The following is a 14313-nucleotide window of genomic DNA, read 5'->3' as shown; positions in this document are numbered from 1 at the left end:
ATCCGCGTAAATCGAGACTAGTATACTGTAATAATAATAATAATAATAATAATAATAATAATAATAATAATAATAATAATAATAATAATAATAATATATTTAAGTAAACAATAACATTATTATTCTGGAGTTGAGTTTGTTAAGTTAATTTAGCCTACTGGAGATAGCATCTGGGGATTCCTTAGCCTGCAGGAGACCACCACTTCACATATTGGATTCCAGCAGATTTTTTTTAGCCTTTTTTTAAGTGTCTTATATGCCATAAAATACTGTACACCTTGCAGTATCAGTCCACTGACTCCCGGTAGAACACGAGCAAATAATGAGAATTTTCAGTCAATTACATACTAGATATACAGTATACAGTAGAGAAGAGTTAGTCAATTATACAGGTATACAGTAGAGTAGAGTACATAACAACATAAGAATGGAGGAAACTGCAGCGAGCCTATTGGCCCCTACTGGACAGTCCGATTTACACCCAACCCCTATTGCTCATATATCCATCCAACCTACAGTATGTTTGAAGCTATCCAGCGTGTTAGAGTTAATGATGATGTTTGGTAACTTCTTCCACTCATCCACTACTCTATTTTCAAACCAATGTTTACCTCTCTCGCGCCTAAATCTAAATTTGTCTAATTTAAAACTATTGTTACGAGTTCGCTCCTGGTTGGATAGTTTGAGTACCTTTGTTATATCACCTTTGTTTAGCCCTGACTTCCATTTATACACCTCTATCATATCGACCCTCACTCTACGTCTCTCGAGGGAGGGCAAATTAAGGTGCTTTAACCTGTCTCTGTACTCAAGGTTCCTAATACCCGGGATTAGTCTTGTTATTTTCCTCTGAATGCGCAAGATAAAGTTTTAGGATGACCTCGCTAGTCTTGTAGCTAACACTCCTTTGTATGAACCCAAGAACTGTACTTTGTTAGCCCTGTTTCGAACAAATACACATTGTTGTCTTGGTTTAAGCTTCCTACTTATCATTACTCCTAAATCTTTCTCACAGTCAGATTTCTCTAACACATTGTTGTTCATCTGGTATCTGGTTTCCCTGTTTGCATCTCCTATACTGAGTATAGTACTTTACATTTGTCCACATTGAATTTCATCTGTCATTTTTCAGACCATGCGGAAATTTTTTTTTAGATCTTCCAGTAGTTTTGTAGAGTCCTCGTCAGATTTAATTACATGCCCTATTCTAGTGTTGTCAGCAAATTTACGTATGTTGCTCTCTACGCCTATATCTATGTCGTTTATGTATATTATAAATAATAATGGTCCAAGTACTGAGCCTTGAGGTACTCCACTAGTGACGTTACCTGAATTTAATTTAGTGCCGTTAATACTCACTCGCTGTTTCCTGTCCTGTATCCACGCGCTAATCCATTTCAGAATATCTCCTCCAATTCCATGAGCCTCCACTTTTTGTATTAGTCTTTCATGGGGGACTCTGTCGAAGGGTTTGCTAACGTCAAGGCATACCACATAATAATTGTGCCGTCATTCACCGATTCAAAAACAGCTGAAAAAATTGTTAGACATAAACACCCGCTTGTGAAGCCATGTTGTGAATCATTGATCAACTTGTGCTTCTCCAGGTGATTTTGAATAAACTTTGAAATTATTGCTTCCAGCAATTTGCCTATAATAATTGATGTTAAACTGATTGGACGGTAGTTAGAGGCTAGTGATCTATCTCCCCTCTTGAAAATCAGTAGAGTCGAGTATATACTCATTTTTACTATTCATTCAGTTATTAATATTGATGGTCAATAGGCAGTAGAGTAATGTGGTTTATACACGTGTTGTAGTGTGAGGGACATGAACAAGGAGAAAGAGAGAGTGACAATGGTAGACACACTGGGTAATGGAGGAAGAAGCCGAGAGTGTTTTAGTGATATTAGAGGTGACGAACAACTATAGTGGAAAGAACAAATATTATTATTATGTAATTAACTCTATTAGTAAGAAAGCATCAACATAGCGATATCTTTTCCTTTGCCTTTTTCCCCAGCAGATACATAAGAGTATGAGCAAGAAGGAAGGTATAGCTGGGGGTAACACCACCGGGTACTGCACTGACACCTCTGCCCACCACCCATAAGTTTATCACCTTTCATCCTCTGCCTCGCTTTCCTTTCCCTCCATTTTCTCCGCATCTTCTCGCGGTAGTCTTTGTCTGTATTGTGCTTCAACTTTTGTTTCTCATAGTTCCTTTGTCTCCTTGCCTTCTTCTTGGCTCTTGAAACACTCATACTATCATCTATTTCATAGTCAGTCCCATGTTGCAGTGGCTCTTGCACAAGGATATCATCAATCTGGAAAAGAATGACATTGCTTTATACAGTAACCCCACAAGTTGCCGGGAGATATACTGCAGTGCTCGAGGATACACAGTGGCTGTCTGCCGTATAACATTAATTCTTCTCAGTGTGATGAGAACTAGGTAGTCAGCTCATTCAAGGAACGAGTTATTCATTATTCTTACTCATTTTACATATGTTATGTTATGTTATGTTTGTGATATGTATTGTTGTAGGTTATAATTATACTGTATTGTTGTATTATAAATTATGTATTATTTGTGTCAATGTTTACATCCTTGTAGTGACTCTCCCTCCCCTAGCTTCTTGACGTGCTGTACAAGTGTCTCTCAGTGGTCACCTCACTTTACTTTGAGTACATGGATTATAAAGTATACTGTGATAGGTAACACTTATTATAGGTTCTTGTCTTTTTGTCTCTGGTTTTGTTCCTCAGTTGTAGTTGATGTACTTTTATTTTCACCTTTGTGTGTATATAGTGTAAATATGTTTACTACTTAATATATTATAGCAGTTTATAGTGTATTATGAATATTGCCATTTATCTTCCCTTGTGCTGTGGAACATTGTAATAACCCCTAGACAAGCAGGTCCCATGACATAAGGGACCTTTCCTTGGTCTGCTTACCCTCTTGTTTTGATTGTTTCCTTACGTCACTTGTTTTATCACTTGTTGCTCGAGTTATCTCTCCGTGAGTTAGTGGTGCAGCTCGGGCTACTTGTTTAGATTATCATTTTGTCCAAAGTCTTTATCCCACCACTCCTTCTATTTATGTCATGAATTTTATTGATTACGAATTTTATTGGTTATACACTTTGAGTATATAAGTTCAATATTGAATTTAGATTAGCTGAGTTTGTTGAGGAACCTTCACTGGAAAAGTTACAAAAGAGTGAGCTGAAAATTAATGATTGGGTTTCTATCACTGTATATTATGCTCTGGAGGTCAAATCTTCAGCAACCTTGTCTGAAGTTCAAGGGATAGTTGTCGAGTACCTAGTAGTTAATGGTGTTCTCTCTTTGTGGGAGTTCTGTTGATGGTGATAGTGGTGTGTCGATCTTGGTTACTTTGAAGCAAGTGGAGATAGAGGAAGCCCAGAGACAAAGAGAGCATGAATTAAGGAAACTAGAATTAGAACAAGAGTTGAGAAAAAAGGAGAAGAATAATTTTGATGTTAGCAGTCAGTCTAGAGTCGTACCTACTTTTGATGAGAGACATCCTCAGGAGTTCTTTGTACAATTTGAGAAGATTGCTGAGTGTCAACAATGGCCTATAGATGGTTGGCCAGTCATGGTTCAAACAGTGCTTGTAGGGAAAGTTAAAAGTGTCTTCACTAGTTTGCCTAAAGAGACTTGTCAAGATTACTTTAGAGATGCTATCCTTCAAGCTTATACCTTGGTCACAGAGGCATATAGGCAACAGTTTAATAATCTTAAGAAAGGCTGTTCCAACGTTGGATTAAGTCTCTTGATGTGAAAACTTTTGATGCACTGAAAGACTTAATGATTTTAGAAGAATTTAAATGTTCTGTACATCCTGAGATAAAGATATATTTAGATGAGTGAGAGGTGACCACTCTAAGGAAAGCATCTATTTTAGCAGACCATTATGCACTAATTTATCATCTACGACACAAACCTCAGAGTCATCATGAAGTTGTGAGCGGGAAGTGTGAGTCTAGTGATGAGGGTGATAGGCCTGGAAAGGCGACACAGTAGCCATCGTTCAAATTAAGTAACAGTAATGTTCAAAGGCAAGAATTAGTTGTGACTAACAAAAAGAATACTGTTGAGATAGAATCAATTACATCGATATTATTGCAAGCAACCAGGGCACGTAAATGCTAATAGCCCCAAATTAGCTCGTAAGAATGTGGCTCGGGCAACTAAGGCAGTTCATTCTGTTAGCGGGAGCCGGACTGACTTGTTTGAACCATTTCTGTATAAAGGATCAGTTTCAGGTGATAACTCCACTGATGTTAGTCACCCTGTCCAAATTTTGAGGGATACTGGTGCGTCACTCAGTGCAATGGTCAACGGGTCAATACCGTTCATTCAGGATGCTGATACTGGTGAACATGTCGTCCTTCACTATTCCTTTAGCGAGGGTATTTTTAAAGTCTGATCTGGTTAATTAATCAGTAAGTAACAGTTGGTGTCCAGAATAACCCACTTCCAGTAGAAGGCGTAACATTTTTGCTTGGTACTGATGTTGGGGGAAAACTTGTTGTGCCCAACCCTATAGTGTGTTTAGTTCCATCACTAGAGAGCCCATCTGAACCATTAGAGCAGGAGTACCGTAACCTTTTTCCCAGTTGTGCGGTGACACGAAGCATGAATGTCCAGACTACAGTACATGATTCTCCTAATGGTGACATGAACCGTGTCAGTGATTCAGATAACTGTAGATTGGGTATTAGTAAATTGTTTGAGGTTAATGACCCTTCCAATGATAAAGAAATTCAGATTATTCTCCTAACACGAGATAATCTCATAAAAGCACAACAGGAAGATAAAGAACTTGTTCACTATTTCAGTCTTGCTGTTGATGAAAAAGAGGCACCAGGTAGAACATGTTACTCTTTAAATAATGGTCTACTCATGAGGGAGTATAGGCCCATTGATACTCCTGCAGATGACACAAGTACCCCAGTTCACCAGATAGTGACTCCTACTTTATATAGGCATGATGTACTCAGTATTGTACATGATTTTCCTGGAGATCATTTAAGTATAAATAAGACATATAATAAGCCATTGAGTCATTTCTTGTGGGCTGGGATGAGAAAGGAAGTGTCAGATGGTGGGTAAACCTAATAATGTTATCATCTCTGCTCCCCTGAAAACAATTCCTGTTGTTCATGAACCTTTTAGTCACATAATTATCGACTGTGGTGGGCCTCTCCCTAAGACAAAAGCTGTAAATCAATATCTTTTAACTATTATGTGTGCAACAGCCCAATATACTAAAGCTGTTCCCTTAAGAAACATTTCTGCAAGCTCTTGTTAAGCTCTTCACCCGGTACGGAATTCCTCGTAACATTCAATCTGACTGGGATCCAATTTCACGTCCGGTCTGTTTCAACAGGTGATGAATGAGCTAAAAGTGAAGCAGTATCTTGCCACAGCCTGAATCACAAGGTGTCTTAGAGAGGGTCCATCAAACTCTCAAGGGAACATTAAAGAAATATTGTATGGTATAGGATAAAGACTGGGCTGAAGGTGTTCACTTAATGCTCTTTGCCTTCCATGGGAGTAAACAGGAGTCTTTGAGATATTCACCTTTTCAACTTATATTTGGACACGAAGTCAGAGGACCACTCAAAATGTTAAAAGAAAGTTGGCTGATAGAAAGGGAAAGTATGCCACTACAGTACTACTTAAATACTTATAGAGATTCAATTAGATAAAATCATGTTTGTATGTTTGCACAGAAAAAAGTTAATAATGTAAATTATGTGGTCGAACCCCCTGAGCGTAGGAGAACTGAGCATCCGGTTATATCAATCTGTTGAAGTCATATCACATTGGAGAACCAGAAGCAGGATCAAGTGCCAGACAATGAAGTTGTGCCTGGAGATTACTGCCTGGACCATCCTGTCAAGTTGTGTAATAGTAACATTTTGGCTAATATTGAGTTTAAATTGCAGCATCTGACGCCATTGCAGTCCATGGAGTTGAAGGGTTTAATCGACGACTTCTGAGGGATCTACCAGGACGTCCCACGGCCCAGCCGGATCATCCAACATGATGTCCTCCTGGTTGACAGTGCGACTCCTGTCAAACAACACTATTACCGGATAAACCCCTCGAAGGCGAAGAAGCTGCGAGAGGAGGCGGACTTCCTTCTCGTATATGGTTTGGCGGAGCCGAGCAACAGAGAATGGTCGTCGCCGTGCTTGCTGGTGCCGAAGACTGACGGTAGTCAAAGGCTTTGTACTGATTACCGCAAGGTCAATGCTATCACTCTTCCTGACAGTTTTCCACTGCCCAGACTGGATGATGTTATCGACGGTATCGGCCAAGCAGAATTCGTCACGAAGTTGGATTTACTCAAGGGACACTACCAGGTGGAGTTGACGGAGAAGGCAAAGAGAATATCCGCGTTCCTAACTCCAGATGGCCTTTACCAGTACTGGTCTTGTTGTTTGGTATGCATAACGCCCTTGCCACCTTCCAGCGCCTCCTCAACTCTGTCATCACCGGTATGGAAGGGTACAAGCATATCTTGATGACTTGGTGGTGGCATCGTCCAGTTGGGAAGTACACGCGTCAAGACTGAGTTTGGACACACCACTGTGGTCTTTCTTGGTCATGTCGTTGGCCAAGGGAAACTTGCACCTGTCAATGCGAAGAAAGAAGCCATTCAGCAGTTCCCACGGCCTGCAGACCACAAATCTCTCCTACATTTACTGGGAATGGCTGGAAATTACCGCAGGTTTAGCCCAAACTTCGAACAGGTAACAGCGCCCCTCACAGACCCAGCCAGCCCTAAGAAGCAGTTCAAGTGGACCCCAGAGTGCCCAACGTCCTTTGAGTGAGTCCAGTTGCTGCTGTCCATTGCTCCTTTCTTACAGATCCCTGATTTTGAAAAGCAGCTTTGTCTGTACAATGACTCCAGCAATAATGGAACAGGTGCTGTATTACTACAAGGTGGATCTGCTGACAACGTACTCCACCCTGTGTGTTATTGTTCTTCCAAACTCAAGAAGCACCAGAAACACTATTCAACAATTGATAAAGAACAGCTTACACTGATGATTGTGTACACAGGTTGACAACCCTTTATTAGCCCACCCAGGCACAGATCACTGACCCACATCGGGGCCTGGGGGGCAAAAATGTAATAGTAATAATAATTATTCATAGTAAATAAAAATTTTAATAAAATACACCAAAATAAAATGATAATGATTACAATAATAATAATAATACAGTAATAATAATAATAATAATAATAATAAAATATAATAATAAAATTAATAATAATAATAATAGCAATAATACTGTAATAATAAAAAAATAATACAGTAAAGAAATACAAGACTGAAAAAAAGATAAAAAGTGAGAAACACGACCTAGACCTATGAATTATTATTATAATTACAGTATTATAATTTTTATTATATTTTAGACCCCCAGGCCCCGATGTGGGTCAGTGATCTGTGCCCTGGTGGGCTAATACACGTAAATAAAAAAATAAAAAAAAACCCTAACCATTCTGAATACCGAAAAATTCCAAAAACCGAAATGCCTCTGGCCCCAAGGATTTCGGATAAAGGATTGTCAACCTTTAGTAAAATTAACCTCGTAATTTTATCAGAGGTGGAAGGTGTGACGGGAACTAAGTAGTCAGGTAGTCAGTTATTCATTATGATTATTCTTTCTCATTTTACATGTGTTATGTTATGTTTGTTTGTATGTATTGTTGTAGGTTATAATTATTGAACCTCGATTTACGGGGTTCTCGTTTAAGCGTTTTGTCATTTACGCGGTACCTTGCCAGAACCGGGATGCCCGATTTACGCGGTGAATTTACCGGTACTCATTTACGCGGGTGAAGTATAATTTGTTTATTTACTGAAGATATAAATGTTTTTAGCTCATAAAATATATAATTTACATTGCTGGAATCCTTACAAGATGGTGATCATTTTAAATACAAACATCTTAACATTTGCATTAGACATACAAATTTTAGATGTAATTTAAGGAGATCATGAAAATAAGCAAATATTTTCTTTTGTGCAACATATATGAAGTTTACATTCAAAATATTCCCTGACCTGCACGGAATCCAGAAATGTCAATTATATTATCCTAACTTTAGTCTGAGGTATTATTTATTACTAAAAATGTAAATACAGTTGGTCCTCACATTACGCGGTTAATGTAACCCGGAGGGTCCCGCGGAAAGTGAGGAACGCGTAAAGTGAACAACATAACATATGGGATTAATTGAAATGGAGTCCAGGCCGATCCCCAAACTCCACTTTTTGACGACACACAACTATGTTGTAGTAAAAATATTATCTTAACTTTATGATGGCATGCACACACAATTAATAATTAAGAGAAATATCAATAATATTAGGTTTTTTAACACTTACATTAGTAGAAAAGATGGCTGGGCACACGGGGATGGGGGGTTGGTTCCGAGGCAGAGGGCAGATTATTGGCCCTCACCTGTATCACTGGTATCAATTGTATCACTATCCACCACAGAGGCTTGCAGGGCCTCTTTGTTAAACCCCTCAAAGTCCATATAAGTCCATATCCTCACTATAATTATCACTATCACTGACTTGGGCCAGTTGTGGTGGGTGGCGGGTAAAGAACTCAGTAATGTTTTGATGACTGGGCGACCTTGTGCGCACCATTTTCGCGCCTCTTACACAACATGGCGGATGGCGGGAGGTTTGGATCCAAAAATGGCGCGGCTTGCCAGCCGCTCTCCGCGTAATGGCGTTCGCGACCGCGGAATGTAAGAATGTTAGGTTCTGGCAAGGCACCGCGTTAACGGTGAAACGCGGAATGCGAGACCGCTTAATGTGAGGACCGCTGCCTGGTCTAGTAGAGTGCCTAACACTCCCCGCTGCCTGGTCTAGTAGAGTGCCTAACACTCCCCGCTGCCTGGTCTAGTAGAGTGCCTAACACTCCCCGCTGGCTGGTCTAGTAGAGTGCCTAACACTCCCCATTGCCCGGTCTAGCAGTGTGCCTAACACTCCCAGCTGCCTGGTCTAGTAGAGTGCATAACACTCACACCCTGGCCTGGTAAGTGCCTAACACTCCCGCTGCCTGGTCTAGTAAGTCGTAACCTCCACGCTGCCTGGTCTAGTAGAGTGAACACCCCCGCTGCCTGGTCTAGTAGAGTGCCCTAACACTCCCCTGCCTGGTCTAGTAGAGTGCCCTAACACTCCCAGCTGCCTGGTCTAGTAGAGTGCTAACCTCCCAGCTGCCTGGTCTAGTAGAGTGCTAACACTCCCGCTGCCTGGTCTGGTAGGGTGCCTAACACTCCCAGCTGCCTGGTCTAGTAGAGTGCCTAACACTCCCGCTGCTGGTCTAGTAGAGTGCCTAACACTCCCAGCTGCCTGGTCTGTAGGTCTCGCCTCCCCGCTGCCTGGTCTAGTAGAGTGCTAACACTCCCAGCTGCCTGGTCTAGTAGAGTGCTACCTCCCAGCTGCCTGGTCTAGTAGAGTCGTAACACTCCCTGCTCCTGGTCTAGTAGAGTCGTAACACTCCCGCTGCCTGGTCTAGTAGAGTGCCTAACACTCCCAGCTGCCTGGGTCTAGTAGAGTGCCTAACACTCCCCACTGCCTGGTCTAGTAAGTGCCTAACACTCCCGCTCGCCTGGTCTAGTAGAGTGCCTAACTCCCGCTGCCTGGTCTAGTAGAGTGCCTAACACTCCGCTGCCTGGTCTAGTAGAGTGCCCTAACACTCCCAGCTGCCTGGTCTAGTAGAGTGCCCCTGCCTGCTGGTCTGTAGAGTGCCCTAACACTCGCTGCCTGGTCTAGTAGAGTGCCTAACACTCCCAGCTGCCTGGTCTAGTAGAGTGCCCTAACCTCCCGGTTGCCTGGTCTAGTAGAGTGCTACTCCCGCTGCCTGGTCTAGTAGAGTGCCTAACACTCCCGCTGCCTGGTCTAGTAGAGTGCCCAACCTCCCCTGCCTGGTCTAGTAGAGTGCCCAACACTCCCAGCTGCCTGGTCTAGTAGAGTGCACTCCCAGCTGCCTGGTCTGGTAAGTGCCTAACACTCCCAGCTGCCTGGTCTAGTAGAGTGCCTAACACTCCCCAGCTGCCTGGTCTATGGGGAGTGCCTAACACTCCCAGCTGCCTGGTCTAGTAGAGTGCCCTCACTCCCAGCTGCCTGGTCTAGTAGAGTGCCTAACACTCCCGCTGCCTGGTCTAGTAGGTGCCTAACACTCCCGCTGCCTGGTCTAGTAGAGTGCCTAACACTCCCGCTGCCTGGTCTAGTAGAGTGCCTAACACTCCCCGCTGCCTGGTCTAGTAAGTGCCTAACACTCCCGCTGCCTGGTCTAGTAGAGTGCCCAACACTCCCAGCTGCCTGGTCTAGTAGAGTGCCTAACACTCCCCAGCTGCCTGCTGGTCTAGTAGAGTGCCTAACACTCCCCGCTGCCTGGTCTAGTAAGTGCCTAACACTCCCACTGCCTGGTCTAGTAAGTGCTAACACTCCCGCTGCCTGGTCTAGTAGAGTGCCTAACACTCCCAGCTGCCTGGTCTAGTAGAGTGCCTAACACTCCCGCTGCCTGGTCTAGTAGAGTGCTCCCAGCTGCCTGGTCTAGTAGAGTGCCTAACACTCCCGCTGCCTGGTCTGTAGAGTGCCCTAACACTCCCAGCTGCCTGGTCTAGTAGAGTGCCTAACACTCCCCGCTGCCTGGTCTAGTAAGTGCCTAACACTCCCATGCCTGTCTAGTAGAGTGCCCTCTCACACTGCCTGTCCTGGTAGAGTGCCTAACCTCCCGCTGCCTGGTCTAGTAGAGTGCCTACACTCCCCTTGCCTGGTCTGGTGAGTGCCCTAACACTCCCAGCTGCCTGGTCTAGTAGAGTGCCTAACACTCCCAGCTGCCTGGTCTAGTAAGTGCCTAACACTCCCAGCTGCCTGGTCTAGTGAGTGCCTACTCCCGCTGCCTGGTCTAGTAGAGTGCCTAACACTCCCCTGCCTGGTCGTGGAGTGCCTAACACTCCCGCTGCCTGGTCAGTAGAGTGCCTACTCCCGCTGCCTGGTCTAGTAGAGTGCTCCCCGCTGCCTGGTCTAGTAGAGTGCCTAACACTCCCAGCTGCCTGGTCTAGTAGAGTGCCTAACACTCCCAGCTGCCTGGTCTAGTAGACCTCCTGGTCTAGTAAGTGCCTAACACTCCCAGCTGCCTGGTCTAGTAGAGTGCCTAACACTCCCCGCTGCCTGGTCTGTAGAGTGCCTAACACTCCCGCTGCCTGGTCTAGTAGAGTGCCTCCCGCTGCCTGGTCTAGTAAGTGCCTAACACTCCCGCTGCCTGGTCTAGTAGAGTGCCCTAACAGCTGCCTGGTCTAGTAGAGTCCCTAACACTCCCCGCTGCCTGGTCTAGTAGAGTGCTAACCTCCCGCTGCCTGGTCTAGTAGAGTGCTAACACTCCCGCTGCCTGGTCTAGTAGAGTGCCTAACACTCGCTGCCTGGTCTAGTAGAGTGCCTCCCAGCTGCCTGGTCTAGTAGAGTGCCTAACACTCCCAGCTGCCTGTCTAGTGATGCCCTACACTCTGCCTGGTCTGGTAGAGAGTGCCCTGCTCCCCGCTGCCTGGTCTAGTAGAGTGCAACACTCCCAGCTGCCTGGTCTAGTAGAGTGCCTAACACTCCCGCTGCCTGGTCGTAGAGTCCCACTCCACTGCCTGGTCTAGTAAGTGCCCTAACACTCCCGCTGCCTGGTCTAGTAGAGTGCCTAACACTCCCAGCTGCCTGGTCTAGTAGAGTGCCTAACACTCCCAGCTGCCTGGTCTAGTAGAGTGCCTACACTCACACTGCCTGGTCTAGTAAGTGCCCTAACACTCCCGCTGCCTGGTCTAGTAGAGGTGCTAGCTGCCTGGTCTAAGAGTGCCTAACACTCCCAGCTGCCTGGTCTAGTAGAGTGCCTAACACCTCCCGCTGCCTGGTCTAGTAGAGTGCCTAACACTCCCCACTGCCTGGTCTGTAGAGTCTGCACTCCCAGCTGCCTGGTCTAGTAAGTGTAACACTCCCCTGCCTGGTCTAGTAAGTGCCCTAACACTCCCGCTGCCTGGTCTAGAAGGTCGCCTCCCGCTGCCTGGTCTAGTAGAGTGCTAACTCACACTTCCTTAGAGAGTGCCTAACACTCCCCGCTGCCTGGTCTAGTAGAGTGCCTAACACTCCCGCTGCCTGGTCTAGTAAGTCCTAACACTCCCACTGCCTGGTCTAGTAGAGTGCCTAACTCCCCGCTGCTGGTCTAGTAAGTGCCTAACACTCCCGCTGCCTGGTCTAGTAGAGTGCCTACTCCCGCTGCCTGGTCTAGTAGAGTGCCTAACACTCCCGCTGCCTGGTCTAGTAAGTCGTAACACTCCCGCTGCCTGGTCTGGTGAGTGCCCTACACTCCTGCCTGCCTGGTCTAGTAAGTGCCTACTCCCGCTGCCTGGTCTAGTAGAGTCCTAACACTCCCGCTGCCTGGTCTGAGAGAGTGCTACTCCCTGCTGCCTGGTCTAGTAGAGTGCCCTCCTCCCCGCTGCCGGTAGAGTGCCTAACACTCCCGCTGCCTGTCAGAGTGCCTAACACTCCCAGCTGCCTGGTCTAGTAGGTGCCTACCTCCCGCTGCCTGGTCTAGTAAGTGCCTACTCCCCGCTGGTCTAGTAAGTGCCCTAACACTCGCTGCCTGGTCGTAGAGTGCCTAACACCCAGCTGCCTGGTCTAGTAGAGTGCTCCTCCAGCTGCCTGGTCTAGTAAGTCCTAACCTCTGCTCTTGTCTGGTAAGTGCCTACCTCCCAGCTGCCTGGTGGTGAGTGCCTAACACTCCCAGCTGCCTGGTCTAGTAGAGTGCCTAACACTCCCAGCTGCCTGGTCTAGTAGAGTGCCCTAACACTCCCCGCTGCTGGTCTAGTAAGTGCCCTGCCTCCAGCTGCCTGGTCTAGTGAGTGCCTAACACTCCCGCTGCCTGGTCTAGTAGTGCCCTGCTCGCTGCCTGGTCTAGTAAGTGCCTACTCCCGCTGCCTGGTCTGGAGGCCTCACTCCCAGCTGCCTGGTCTGGTGGTGCCTGCTCTCCCAGCTGCCTGGTCTAGTAGAGTGCCTAACACTCCCGCCTGCCTGGTCTGGTGTGCTCATGCCTGGTCTAGTAAGTCTAACACCCAGCTGCCTGGTCTAGTAAGTCATGCCTCCGCTGCCTGGTCTAGTAGAGTGCCTAACACTCCCGCTGCCTGGTCTAGTAGAGTGCCCAGCCTCCCAGCTGCCTGGTCTGGTAAGTGCCTACCACTCCCACTGCCTGGTCTGGTAAGTGCCTAACACTCCCGCTGCCTGGTCTAGTAGAGTGCTAACACTCGCTGCCTGGTCTAGTGATGCCTACACTCCCCCAGCTGCCTGGTCTAGTAGTGAGTAACACTCCCAGCTGCCTGGTCTAGTAGAGGCCCCTACTCTCCCGCTGCCTGGTTAGTAGAGTGCCTACACTCCCAGCTGCCTGGTCTAGTAGAGTGCCTAACACCCCGCTGCCTGGTCTAGTGATGCCTAACACTCGCTGCCTGGGTCTAGTAATGCCCTAACACTCCCAGCTGCCTAGAGTGCCCCTCCCAGCTGCCTGGTCTGATGCCTGCTCCCAGCTGCCTGGTCCTGGTAGTGCCTCTCCCCACTGCCTGGTCTAGTAGAGTGCCCTAACCTCCCTGCTGCCTGGTCTAGTAGAGTGCCCTCCTCCCAGCTGCCTGGTCTAGTGAGTGCCTCCCCGCTGCCTGGTCTAGTAGGTGCCTAACCTCCCGCTGCCTGGTCTGGTAAGTGCCCCTCCCTGCCTGGTCTAGTAGATTAACCTCCCCGCTGCCTGGTCTGTAGAGTGCCCTGCCTCCCAGCTGCCTGGTCTAGTGAGTGCCTAACACTCCCGCTGCTGGAGAGTCCCGCTGCCTGGTCTAGTAGAGTGCCTAACACTCCCCGCTGCCTGGTCTAGTAGAGTGCCTAACACTCCCAGCTGCCTGGTCTGTAGAGTGCCCTAACACTCCCAGCTGCCTGGTCTAGTAGGTCCCCCCAGCTGCCTGGTCTAGTAAGTGTGCCCTACACCCCCGCTGCTGCCTGGTCGTGAGTGCCTAACACTCCCAGCTGCCTGGTCTAGTAGGTGCCTAACACTCCCCGCTGCCTGTGTCTAGTAGAGTGCCCTAACACTCCCAGCTGCCTGGTCTAGTGAGTGCCCTAACACTCCCGCTGCCTGGTCTAGTAGGTGCCCTAACCTCCCCGCTGCCTGGTCTGTGGTGCACACTCCCAGCTGCCTGGTCGTAGAGTGCCCTAACCTCCC

This window comes from Homarus americanus, unplaced genomic scaffold (genome assembly GCF_018991925.1).
Source record: "Homarus americanus isolate GMGI-L3 unplaced genomic scaffold, GMGI_Hamer_2.0 scaffold55640, whole genome shotgun sequence".
NCBI lineage: Eukaryota > Metazoa > Arthropoda > Malacostraca > Decapoda > Nephropidae > Homarus > Homarus americanus.
The sequence above is the reverse complement of the archived record's forward strand: the minus strand, read 5'-3'. Positions refer to the sequence as shown.